The sequence below is a fragment of the Schistocerca piceifrons genome, chromosome 3, assembly GCF_021461385.2.
Source record: "Schistocerca piceifrons isolate TAMUIC-IGC-003096 chromosome 3, iqSchPice1.1, whole genome shotgun sequence".
NCBI lineage: Eukaryota > Metazoa > Arthropoda > Insecta > Orthoptera > Acrididae > Schistocerca > Schistocerca piceifrons.
Window position 1 is genome coordinate 288,535,494 of NC_060140.1, and position 12,450 is coordinate 288,547,943.

The 12,450-nt window shown below is 43.4% G+C and overlaps 1 protein-coding gene and 1 non-coding gene across 3 annotated transcripts in view; both read left to right on the plus strand.

Annotated features, from left to right (window-relative positions):
- The window catches only part of LOC124789582 (ABC transporter G family member 23-like), a 515,640-nt gene that overhangs the window by 336,564 nt on the left and 166,626 nt on the right, over nt 1-12,450 (plus strand). The window lies entirely within an intron of this gene.
- Nucleotides 10,789-10,863, plus strand: Trnal-cag. Its single transcript has one exon. It is a non-coding gene; the product is annotated as a tRNA-Leu (tRNA).

A 12,450-nucleotide genomic window follows, 5' to 3' on the forward strand; every position in this document is an offset into this window, starting at 1 on the left:
AACAATATTTTGCAGAGACTAATTCAGCCACTACGAGTGGTTCTGAACATCTTTTTGTGGGCATCAATGTGATGCGATACGTGTCTTTAACGATAGCAGGATACAGATCGCTTATAGACATAAACATTCGTGATGCTTTTCTTGTTGTAAGGGACGGTAACGCGACAGCTTTTTTAAATTAGTGTTTTGCATTACAGAGCGCAGATGTGGGGCGACAGTTCAGTCTTGAGGAGGATGTAGAAAGTCATCCTTCGTGATGTTAATAAATGCAGCAATCCCAACATAGATAACAAGTGATTAAAAAAACATGGATTTCAAAACCACACGGCCGGAAAAAAATTAGTACATCTTGCGGGCTTTCAAATAACTACGCTCCCTCCAACTCAAGAGTTGCAATATTAAAAGTTTTTGGCTGATTTCGTTGTCTAAGGGCTGGGATACGTAGTTGTCGCATTACAAGCCAAAACGAATTGGCCCAGTCCACTAATGAAATAACCCACGGCATCCCGTTTAGCCTCCTCAAGTGGGGTACTACGGTACTACAAACATCACAAAATGTAATTACGTAACTTTAATTTTTCGATGTAGTAAGTAAAACATTATGAGTACTCCTCTAATAATTCAGTAGCATTTTGAAGAAAGCCAGAACATGTAATGGATTTCAACTAGTAGGAATGCTGCGTACAACTATTTGTCTTGAAATCTACTAAGATTTTTCATCGCCATCTAGATCAGGTCTGCTCTTGTTCTACCAATGAATCACTTCACTAAGCCGAAACGCGCCGTTAAGCTAAGCATCCTAGTGTAGTGAAGGGAAGACTGCTAGCAATAGCCATAGCTGAGTAAAGTAACAGCACCACCATCATGTTGAGTACATTTATTAGTGATAAGTCGACAGCGCTGTGCCGTCCTTAGATGCTTACGTGAACGTATTACACGAGATAAACCAATGATGATCCAAAACGTTTTCATCACGTGGTTAATAGCGTATTGGTCCACCTTTGGCTCTCAATACAGAAGTGATTCTGCATGCCATGGTTTCGACAAGACCTTGGTAGATTTTTGCAAGTATGTCGTATCAGCTGTGTACACACAGGTCACACCAATTAAATTACAGACCAGTGGTCTGTGGACATGTAACTGACGCCCGGAAGCGTCCTAGAACAACGCTGTGAATCTGGTGACCACGATATGAACAAGAATTCACTGTCTTGCTTGTCAAACTACTGTAGCACAAACAGCTATCCTACTGGACGGCGCCACCGTCGTCAGGAGAGACATCAAGCACGATAGGATGCAGCTGTTGCGCAACAACGTACACGAAGTCCAAAGCTATCATGGTACCTTCGACTACTACCCCAGGTCCCGTGGGAGCTCTGACGTTTGCCCTCAAAACATATTACTGCTCCTGCCGACCTGCGTATGCGGCGCAGTGCATGTTTTGAGCAGTCATTCGCCTGCATGACGGTGCATCGATGAACGACCATCGAACTGACGTAACAAGAAACATGATTTATCCAACAAAACAAGGCATTTCATTGACCCAGGTCCGATCTCGATGATCCTGTGCCCAATGCAATCCCATGATTCTTCCAATCAGCCAACACGTTTCCATTAATTCATGGTCCAATCTCTATTATCCTGTGCTTCATACAACCGTGCAACATGTTTCCATTGATCCATGGTCTATTCTCGATAATCCCGTGCTCACTGCAATCCTGTGATTCATCTGACCAACCACCGTATTTCCATTGATCCTTGGTCCAATCTCGATTATCGTATGCCGACTGAAATCCAGTGTTTCATCTGACCAAACAACACATCATCATTGACCCATGGTCCACTCTCGATTATTTCATTCATGCCCAACGCAATCCCGTGATTCATCTGACAAGCGTACACATTTTCATTGATCCACGGTCTAATGTACATGGCCTCATGCCCACCGCAATCCTGTGATTCATCTGACTAGGTAAAACGTCTCCATTGATCCACAGTCCAATATCGATGATTCTGTGCCCACGGCAGTTGTAACTGATACTGTCGTTGGGTCAACACTGGAACATAAGAGGTTTATGCGATTGCAGTCTTTCTCGGCGTATTCCAATGATGAATTCTTCTCCGGTTATCGGCCGAGTGGTGACGTCGTCTTGTCGCAACGTTTCGATGCGTTTCGTACCCATCATCTTCTGGCGAAGTGTCGGGATGCTGTGTTCTGCATATCTATATAGCTGCTTGGACTTCGTCCACTTCCTTAGGTCGGCCAATCAAGTTCCTTCGGGTTACAGCGTCAGTGGTTGGTGATGGGGGGGGGGGGGGAGGAGGAGAGAGGGCGGCCTCGGAGCGTCCCGGCGTCTAGCCCCGGTGGCTATCCATCTGTCTGCGGACGCTGCTGCCTTCAGATCGGAACGTTCCTGACGTATTTTGTCAGTTGTGGAATTCCACGCTGCACTGAGCTGAAAACCGCTATCCCTGTTTACTAAATTGTTGTGCAGACGTATCTCCACTCCCTCTCTGAAGATAGAGTCCCAGAAACCGTTGGCGCTTCACAGCTTTTTCGTTTTTTTTCGAATTCGAAAGTGTGTCCCTCGATAATGCTATGTTATGCTACCGCAGACTTGTTCGTCTGGCCTAGTCTTACGTTCCTAATGTGTTCAGTACAGCGCTGGGAGATAAATCGTTGTGTCTGCCCGATATATTCCATCCCGCATTCGCACTCAATTCTGTAAATGTCCGGTGTCTGCACCCCCAGATGGTCTTTGGTTGAGCCAAGTATACCTTTAACGTTTGCGGTGCGCGAAAGATGGTCGTTATTTCGTGCTTCTTTAATATTCTTGCGATCTTGGCTGTCGGCGGTCCAGTAAACGGCAGAAACGACACACGTTTTGCTTCGTCTTCTTCTGGTTTCTCCTCTCGCCGCTTGTCTGCAAGCAAGGCGCGTCTTATTTGTGTCTCGGTGTTGCCGTTCTTTCGGAAGGTTTCCCGCAGATGTGCTAACTTACAAGACAAACTCTCGCTGTCACAGACCGACCTGGCTCTTTGTACTAAGTTGTGTAGTACCGAGTTACGTTGTGGTGGATAGTGGCAGCTCCGAGCATTGAGATATAAGTCCGTGTGCGTCTTCTTCGTGTAGACCGAGTGTCTGAACGTACCATACGAATTTTTATTGATCGAAATATCCAGGAAGGGAAGGCAGCCTTTCTCTTCTACCTCCATGGTGAATTTGGTGCTGTCATGTATGCCACTGAGATGGCGTAGTAACTCCTGTAGTTTTTCCTTGCCATGGGGCCACACTACAAAAGTTGAACCGTCCCCTTTGAAAAATTTATACAAGACTGTGCTTAAACTGATTCACAATATTTTTTAGCGCAACGCAATCTGACTTTCAATAACCCTACAAAAATAATGGCCCTGACTAACATTAACCTATGCGTTTCACAAATCGCTTACCTCACAAAAATCTTGGTTACTCGAACTACTGCAATACAGCGAGCGCCACTACTGCCAGCTAAATAAAAGATTCAAACTACCGAAGGCACTAACTACTGATATGCATAGTTAGCAAATGAAAGATTTAGATAGAGAACAAACAATGTATTTACCTTAATACTCATAATATATATGTCAGTTCATAATTTTCCAGTCTTACAAATTTCAAAACTCCGCCATCTCTCTCCCCACATCCACCACTGCTGGCGGCTCACCTCCAACTGCGCAACGCTACGCGCTGTTCACATCCAGCTGCCGCTGCCCAACACTACAATGGCAGACAACAATGCAAACTACCCACAGACTGCACACAGCACAGCCAGTGATTTTTCATATAGAGCGCTACGTGGCGTTACCAATAAGAAAACATAAACAGCCTACTTACATAGCCCCCATGCTCCCCACAAAAAATTTTACAAATTGTTTTGGACAGTGGCCAATAATGATTTGATAAAAAAATTTTTATAATTACAATAACAAAGATATCAATTGCACACACTTATTGATACAATGTTGGTCAAAAGCTAAACTTTTTCAGAGTCCATAAAGACAGTCCTAATCGTTCATCACAGTAAAATAGCAGTGTTTTTCTCAAAGTCTGAGCAGTAAAAGAAAATGCACACGGAAGTAGTGGATTTCCATGCAGTCTTGAAGAAGTAGTGTTGTCCTTCCAACGGAAAGACAGTGCTGACTCTTGACATGCAGACAGGTAATGGGCCACAACAGAGCAAACCCACAGCAGAGTCAGTCGAAATTTTGAAGAGTATTGGTAGGTAGGTCATCACAGAGCAGACCCACTGTAGTCCTGGTAGAGATTACGGTATTGGTGGGCCACCAGAGGTGCAGACCCACTGCAGTCCTTGTAGAAATAATGGTATTGATGGATCATCAAAGATGTAGACCCACTGTAGTCCTTGTAGAGATAATGGTACTGGTGGGTCATCAAAGATGCAGACCCACTGTAGTCCTTGTAGAGATAATGGTACTGGTGGGTCATCAAAGATGCAGACCCACTGTAGTCCTTTTAGAGATAATGGTACTGGTGGGTCATCAAAGATGCGGACCCACTGTAGTCCTTGTAGAGGTAATGGTACTGGTGGGTCAAAGTGCTCCATGTACAAGTTGGCAATACCTGGGACCAGGGGGGAACCCATGGCAACACCATCTGTTTGCTCATAGAATTTCCCACCACATTTGAAGTACGTTGTGGTCAACACGAGATGAAAGAGTATGAGTGTGTCCTCATCGAAGTGATCTTCAAGTAGAGCTAAGGAATCATCCACCAGCACCCGGGGGAACGTGATTGGCCGGCCTACAGAAGCGAACGACAGCCAAGCAGCTACATAGATAGATATGCAGAACACAGCATCCCGACACTTCACCAGAACGTGGTGGGTACGAAACTCATCGAAACGATGCGACAAGACGACACCACCGCTCGGTTGGTAACCCGAGAAGAATTTATCAACGTAAGAGGTTGTCTCCTGCAGAGACCCACGTCCAAGCAGCGTCCGCTGAACGATGTGCTCCGAAACACTTGTGCCTGCACGAGCATTGTACTCTGTCATCAGATCCGTCACAGACAGTTGCCTATCCTACATTGCAGAGCGCGCCAGTCTCCTAACTCCACGATGAGATGAGGAGGTCCAGCACCTTGTCGCCTTTCACCGTCCTTCAGCTACTTTCCACAGATACTCACGACAGTAGTACGCGAACATCTGACCAGTTCTGCCTTTTGGAAAATATTCGTTCCCCAAGCACCAGGCCATCACAGGTCGATCTTTATCAGTCGCTAAAGTCGGCGGATTACCTGATTTGCGACCCGTATCGTCGCTGGAACGATTTCCTATTCATCTCTGCTCCGCTTACCGCGTCAGATGAGTGCAGCTCCACCACACGGCATGTAATTTCGCGATGGGCAGTGATCACAACATTTTGGCTCGTAAGTGTGTGTTTTAGATGCAATGCTTTCGCAGGTACACATAGAACGCTACACAGCGAAGTACTGTGTACCGGCTACCTCCTCCCCTTTCCTTCTCCTCTGTAAGTTCGCATTCCTTTCATATTTGGACTAAGCAAAATCAGAAGATTAATTTGCCGCAGTCTGGATGACGGGAATGTGGTTAACATCATATAACATCTCTTCGCACAGCATCTTTCATAACATAATTCATGCACTTTATTCGTTACCTTCGTCCAGTTTTGCTTTCATGAACTAGTTCTCCTCGTATTACTAATTGCATTTAGCATAGCCGCACAACTCAGTAGAAGGCGACAACCTCTGTTTCTCTATCTATTATACTTTTTAACATTGCCGGCCGTGGTGGCCGAGCGGGTCTAGGCACTACAGTCTGGAACTGCCCGACCGCTACGGTTGCAGGTTCGAATTCTGCCTCGGGCATGGATGTGCGTGATGTACTTAGATTAGTTAGGTTTAAGTAGTTCTGTTCTAGAGGACTGATGACCTCAGAAGTTAAGTCCCATAGTGCTCAGAGCCATATGAACCATTTTTGAACTATAACATTTTATACGAGGGTTGTCCAGAAAGTAAGTTCCGATCGGTCGCTAAATGAAAACCACAGTGAAAGTCAGAAACATTTTATTTGCAAGAGTTAGCTACACTTTCCAGATACTTCTCTACATAGTCGCCGCTCCGACTTAGACATTTGTCGGAGCGTTATGCCAAATTTCCAACACCATCGTCATAGGAGGCAGCCGCCTGTGCTATCCGATAATTCTGTACACTGGTCTACAGCGCGTAGCCTGCGCCCAAGTGTTGTCTTCGTATCCAGCGTTCCACGTGAACAGAGATGATACTCAGGACGAGCCAATTAGGGCTGTGTTGTGGGTTATTGAACACTTCCCTTCGAAAAGGCTACAGGAGCTTCTTCACTGCCCCTGCAGAGTGCGGCTGAGAATTGCCATGAAGAAGTAAGTGCGTGGCAGTTGTGTTAGGTGGGCTGCATTCATTAAGGCGAATCCTCTCAGCCCTCCTACTTGGCGGGAGACATCGTTGTTCCAGACACCTTTACTCGCTCACAGTGCGCTCACTACTGAAAAGAGCGTCTTGATGCGATCGATGGTCGTGCTAGAGACACTACCCAACACATCTGTGCAAAACTTCATCGGGTTTTCACTGTGGTGTCCATTTCACGACCGATCGGAACTTACTTTCTGGACAACCCTCGTATATCAAGAATTCTTTTGATTTTCAGGATAGACATACAACAGCATTCCCTAGAATTCAGGTCTCATACCTGAACAATACCACTCAACATCACATACTTTCAGAAGATTTAAACTACTTTCTGAAGTATTACTTTCAGAAGTCAGTTTTCTTCCTTTTATTAAAAGGGTCTTTTGCGTGAGAGCTCTTCCTTTGCTCCATGCAAAACTTACGGTTTTCCATCTTGAGTTAGTAAATGAATAAACTTGTTTATACTCGTTTATCTCACGAGTACATGTCCTCGAAGTTCATATTGTCCCACGTTGTCACAGACCATCGCCATTGCTTTAGGCCTGTTTATTTCCGTGTTACGTTTTTCCACCATAATTTAATCTATTGCTAAGTTGAAATACTTATTATTAGATGTTTGCCTTTCGCTCTCCTAAAACAGGACTTCGCTTGTTTAAATTGATCTATCCTCTGTTCTCCTTTCTATATAGTTTCTCTTATGCTGGTACCAACTGTCCATGTTAGCATACATTCCTTTCATTTATAATTCCCTTTTTGTTTGTTATTCCCATAATGTCTTCATTACATTCGCTCGTCTTTACTAATTTCCTGCTGATACTCAGTGGTGACAAAAGTCATGGGATAGCTCCTAATGTCTCCTCGGACCTCCTTTTTCCAGGCAGCAGCTCGATTTGTCATGGACTCAACTACTCTTTTCAGGCCACCTACAGATATACTGAGCCTTGATACCTCTACAGCCGTCCATAATTGCGAAAGTGTTGCCGGTGCAGAATTTTTTGCACGAACTGATCCCTCAATTATGCCCCATAAATGTTTTATGGCATTTATGTCTGGTGATCTGGGTGGCCAAATCATTCGCTCGAACTGTCCAGAATGTTCTTCAAACCAGTCGCGACCAATTGCGGCCCAGTCACACGGCGCACTGTCATCCATAACAATTTCATCGTTCAGTGGCTGCAAATGGTCTCCATGTAGCCGAATACAACGATTTCCAGTAATCACCTGTTCAGCTGGACCAGAGGACCACGTCCATTCCACGTAACGACAACTTACATCGTTATGGAGCCACCAGCAGCTTACACAGTGCCTTGCTGAAAATTTGGCTGCAAGACTTCCTGGCGTCTGCGTCACCCTCTATCTCTACCGTCAGTTCTTACCAACTGAAATCGGGATTCATATGACCAGGTCACGGTTTTCGAGCCGTCTAAGGCCCAACCGATAGGGTCACGAGCCCAGGAGATGCGCTGCAGGCGATCTCGTGCCTTTAGCAAAGGCATTCGCGTCGGTCGTATGCTGTCATACCCCATTAACGCAAAATTTCGACGCACTGTCGCAACGGATACGTTCGTCGTATATGTCACATTGATTTCTGTGGTTATTTCAAGCAGTGTTGCTTGCTTCTTAGCAATGGCAACTGAACGCAAACGCCGCTGCTCTCAGTTGCTACGTGAAGGCCGTTGACCACTGCGTTGTCCATGGTGAGCGATTATGCCTCGAATTTGGTATTGTCGGCCCACTCTTAACACTATAGATCTGTGGATATTGAATTCCCTAACGATTTTCGAAACGGAATGTCCCATACGGTCTAACTAAATACGGCGTTGAAAGTCTTAATTGCCGGCCTGGGTGGATGAGCGGTTCTAGGCGCTACAGTCTGGAACCGCGTGACCGCTACGGTCGCAGGTTCGAATCCTGTCTCGGGCATGGATGTGTGTGATCTCCTTAGGTTAGTTAGGTTTAAGTAGTTCTAAATTCTAGGGGACTGATGACCTCAGAAGTTAAGTCCCATAGTGCTCAGAGCCATTTGAACCATTTGAAAGTCTTAATTCCCGTCGTGCGTCCATAATCACGTCGGACACCTTTTCGTACGAATCACCTAAGTACAAATGACAGCTCCGCAAATGTACTGCCCTCTTATACCTTGTGTGCGCCATACTATCGCGATCTGTACACGTGCATATCGCTATCACATGACTATTGTTACCCCAGTGTTGTTAAATAAAAATGTACCTATATCTGCCGCTGACTCATTTATGTAGTACAGTAATTTTATTTAGTACGATTTTATGAAAAGACGCGATTCCTGTTTTATTTCCTATTTATTATAGTACAGATGGCACAAGAGGCTAAATGCGCCCATTTAAGTTTTATGGTCTTTTATACTTTTAAAGTGATGCGAGATTCTATTAACAACAAGATAGTTGAATACAGCAGAAGACTGGAAAAGCAGTCGACCTTGGCGAAGCAAAAAGTTAAGTGCATCGCAGCATCGTCTTAACTGGCTTACAGGGACGACGGGAAGTGTAAACGTCGAGTCCAGCTACGGCTGTTAAGACAAGGACTGCAGACTATTCCGCGTGCTATCGGGAATCATCGCGTCAGCTATGGAGCGTAGAAAATCGCGGCGAAAATTAAAACGAGAGTCTATTGGGAAACACTGACACTCTCGAAGCCATGGAATGTCTTATAAAACGGGCCTTTGTTGCCGTTAACTCCAGATGAAATTCAGCGTACAGTAATGTTTCTCTAGAACTACTTTATAGTGTGTACCAGTGCTCGAGGTCAATCTTTTGAGCACATGTTATGACAGCCATGATAATAAGGATAATTACTCTACCTTAGTTTCGTGTTTTCTTGCATTTGGTGTAATAGGGTATACGTTTGTGGAACCATTTTTCCTGACAGATGAATAATGCTTTTCGGCGCTGCTATCTTTATACTTTTTGATCAAGTCCCATAAATGTTACGTCGTTGAAGTTCTTTCGGAAGCTTCTTTTGGATTCCACAGAAAAAGCACACAGTTCCCGTAGAGAAAAGAAATGAAGGTGTCGTGATTCGCCTACCTGATATGCTCATCGCTGTTTCTACTAAGACTGCCGATAATGAGTTAAAGAGTGGCAGTACGTCTCAGTGGACCAAATGGATTTCTCACAATACGTTTTACTCAATTTCTGCTGAAAGGTGGTTGAGTTCCTTAACGACCGATAAAGAAATATGCGATTCTGTAGTCTGACTTACCTGATCCTTCACTGCTTTCCTTACACGGGATGCTAGAAAACGCAGGTTCATTAGACAAGTAATGTCTGAATCGCTAAGCTTCCTGAACACAGAGCCCTTCCCCTTCAAGCCATTCATAAATTGTTTATTCAAAATGTCGAATACTTGCGCTGCCTCCCGATGATGTTCTTTTGCTATTTACAGGTCAAGTGACGTCTGTGTTTAACTAAAGATCGAAACTATCTTCCATAATTATTGTGTTTACGAAACTAAACTTATACTCATCTGAAATGACTTTGGCATAGAAAAATACACTTACCTTTCAACAGATTTTTCGCCCGTAGCTTTAAAAGTACTCTATACGTGCATACATACTCACAACGCAAACCACCGTACGATGTATGGGCCGAGGGTACCTTGTACTACAACTAGCCACTTCCTCTTCTGTTCACTCACAAATAGAGCGAGGGAAAAACGACTGTCTAAAAGCCTCTGTACAAGCTCTAATTTCTCGCATTTTCGTTGTCCTTACGTGATATGTAGGTTGACGTCAGTAGAATCGTTCTGCAGTCAGCTTTAAAAGCCAGTTTTCTCAATTTGCGCAGCAGTGCCTTGCGGAAAGAGCATCGTCTTCTGTCCAGTGAGTTCCATTTGAGTTGACGAAACATCCACGTAATACTTGCGCGCTGATGGAACCTTCCGTTGACAAATCTAGCAGCCCGATTCTGAATTGCTGCGATGTCTTCCTTTAATCCGACCTGGCAGAGGTCCAAAACGTTCGAACGGTACTTAAAAACGGCGGCACTAGCGTTCTATACGCCATTATGGACGAGTTACACTTTCCCGAAGTTCTTTCAATAAAGCGAAGTCGAGCGTTCGCCTTTTCTAATACCAACCTGACATTCTCATTCGATTTCATATGAAATGCCCCTAAATATTTAATCTAAGTGACTGTGTCAGGCTGCACCCTATTAATCTCGACCCGTCCTCACAGCTTCAATTTTGTCAGTACTTCGTCTCCTACCTTCCAAACTTCACAGAAGGTCTTCTTCGATAGGAGACGAGGTACTGGCAGAATTGAAGCTGTGAGGACGGGTCGTGAGTCGTGCTTGGATAGCTCAGTTGGTAGAGCACTTGCCTGCAGAAGGCAAAGGTCCCGAGTTCGAGCCTCGGTCCAGCACACTGTTTTAATCTGCCAGGAGGTTTCATATCTGAAAGATGTTTTCTTTCCCAATGATGGAGAAAAATCTGTAATATTGTCAGGTTCTAAGGGCTGTCAGTGTGAAAGAACCGTACAGAGCATCGTACCTGAGGAGAAAGAACTTGTTTATCTGATGATCCCAAAAGGCTCAATGGCACAGTTACAGTTGTGAGGAGTATACGGCTTTCGATATTAGGAGAACCTTGTGAGAAGATTTTACAGATCTGGTTCTGTTGAATGATTTTGAGAAACAATATAATTAAGCTGCAGTCACTAGTACATAATCAGTTCTTTCCTCCAAGGCTTAACAATGTTCAGAACTAGGCCTGATACAAATCAGGATATTTAGAGGATCATCCACGACAATTTGAAATCCTGCTGAATTTTGTTTTGTATAGGCTTTCTTGTCATGTATATTACACGAAGAAATTTCGCTCATTTCATGTGCATGGAGTAAAAAAGTTATGTTTGGAGCATTTCCTTACACATTACCTTTATTGCAATTATTTTTTGTAACAATTGTGAGTTAGACTATTATTTTCTATCAACAAAACTCACGCATTTTAACTGTTAAATTAAAAAAAAAAACATAATAAAGCCATGAATTTAAAACGGAAAATAACAATTTAAAACATACCACATATACAAGTATAATGAATAATTAGAATGGTAACGAATATTTAGATATTTTAATTAAATATGGCGAAAATATTCTGACAGCACATTGTGTACAGCTTATGTTTCAAAAACGCTATTTCAGAAACCAGCTCTATTACACAGGGATGTATGTGGCTTGAAAGCTTAGTAATTTATGTTGCAACAAAGGTTTTCATTTCTCAAAATTAATTAATGGTGGTGGGGTAACTTGCAAAATTTCATATTATAACAAAAGTTAGTTACACAGTTCTCACGAAAATTAAGTACATATCAACTTTTATATGAAAAACATTTTTTTTACATGTCATCATTTTCAGGCTATTCCCTCAAAACCTAACATGCCAAATTACTTTTCGGGGCTTGTTTTACCCCTAAAGAGTGTAACTGGGCACAAACAAAAAAATTCTATTGCATTATTTTGCCTCCTCCACACATCCATCAAGTTTCATCAAGATCGTCTGTTGACACTAGGGAATGCTCTCTTGTAAGTCTTGATGACAACATCTGTATGCTGTGTGCTCCAATGCACGATGTCCATCACAATTGAAAGCCTACTCACTACATTTTACTTTTCGTAAGAATCTGTGATCCAGGTTTTTAATGGTCTGAAACATTACCCTTTATGTGAATAAACCAAACGTGACTGACTTCCTTTTTAAGTTTCAGACTGGCAAGAACTTTCGGATAACACAACGGAATAATTAAAAAGGGGTTTAACAAGAGTTAAACCTAAGCAAAACTGAAACCCTAATAGATGTAATTCGTGTGATATAAATGATTTTGTTCTTTTTATTCAAATAACTTGCGAAGATCTGAGCTTGTGTGAATTTTATCTCGAAACCTCCGTCTCTGCAAATATGTACCTTGAAGTTCAACAGCAACTGAAAAACTTCTGAAACACCTGAAAAAT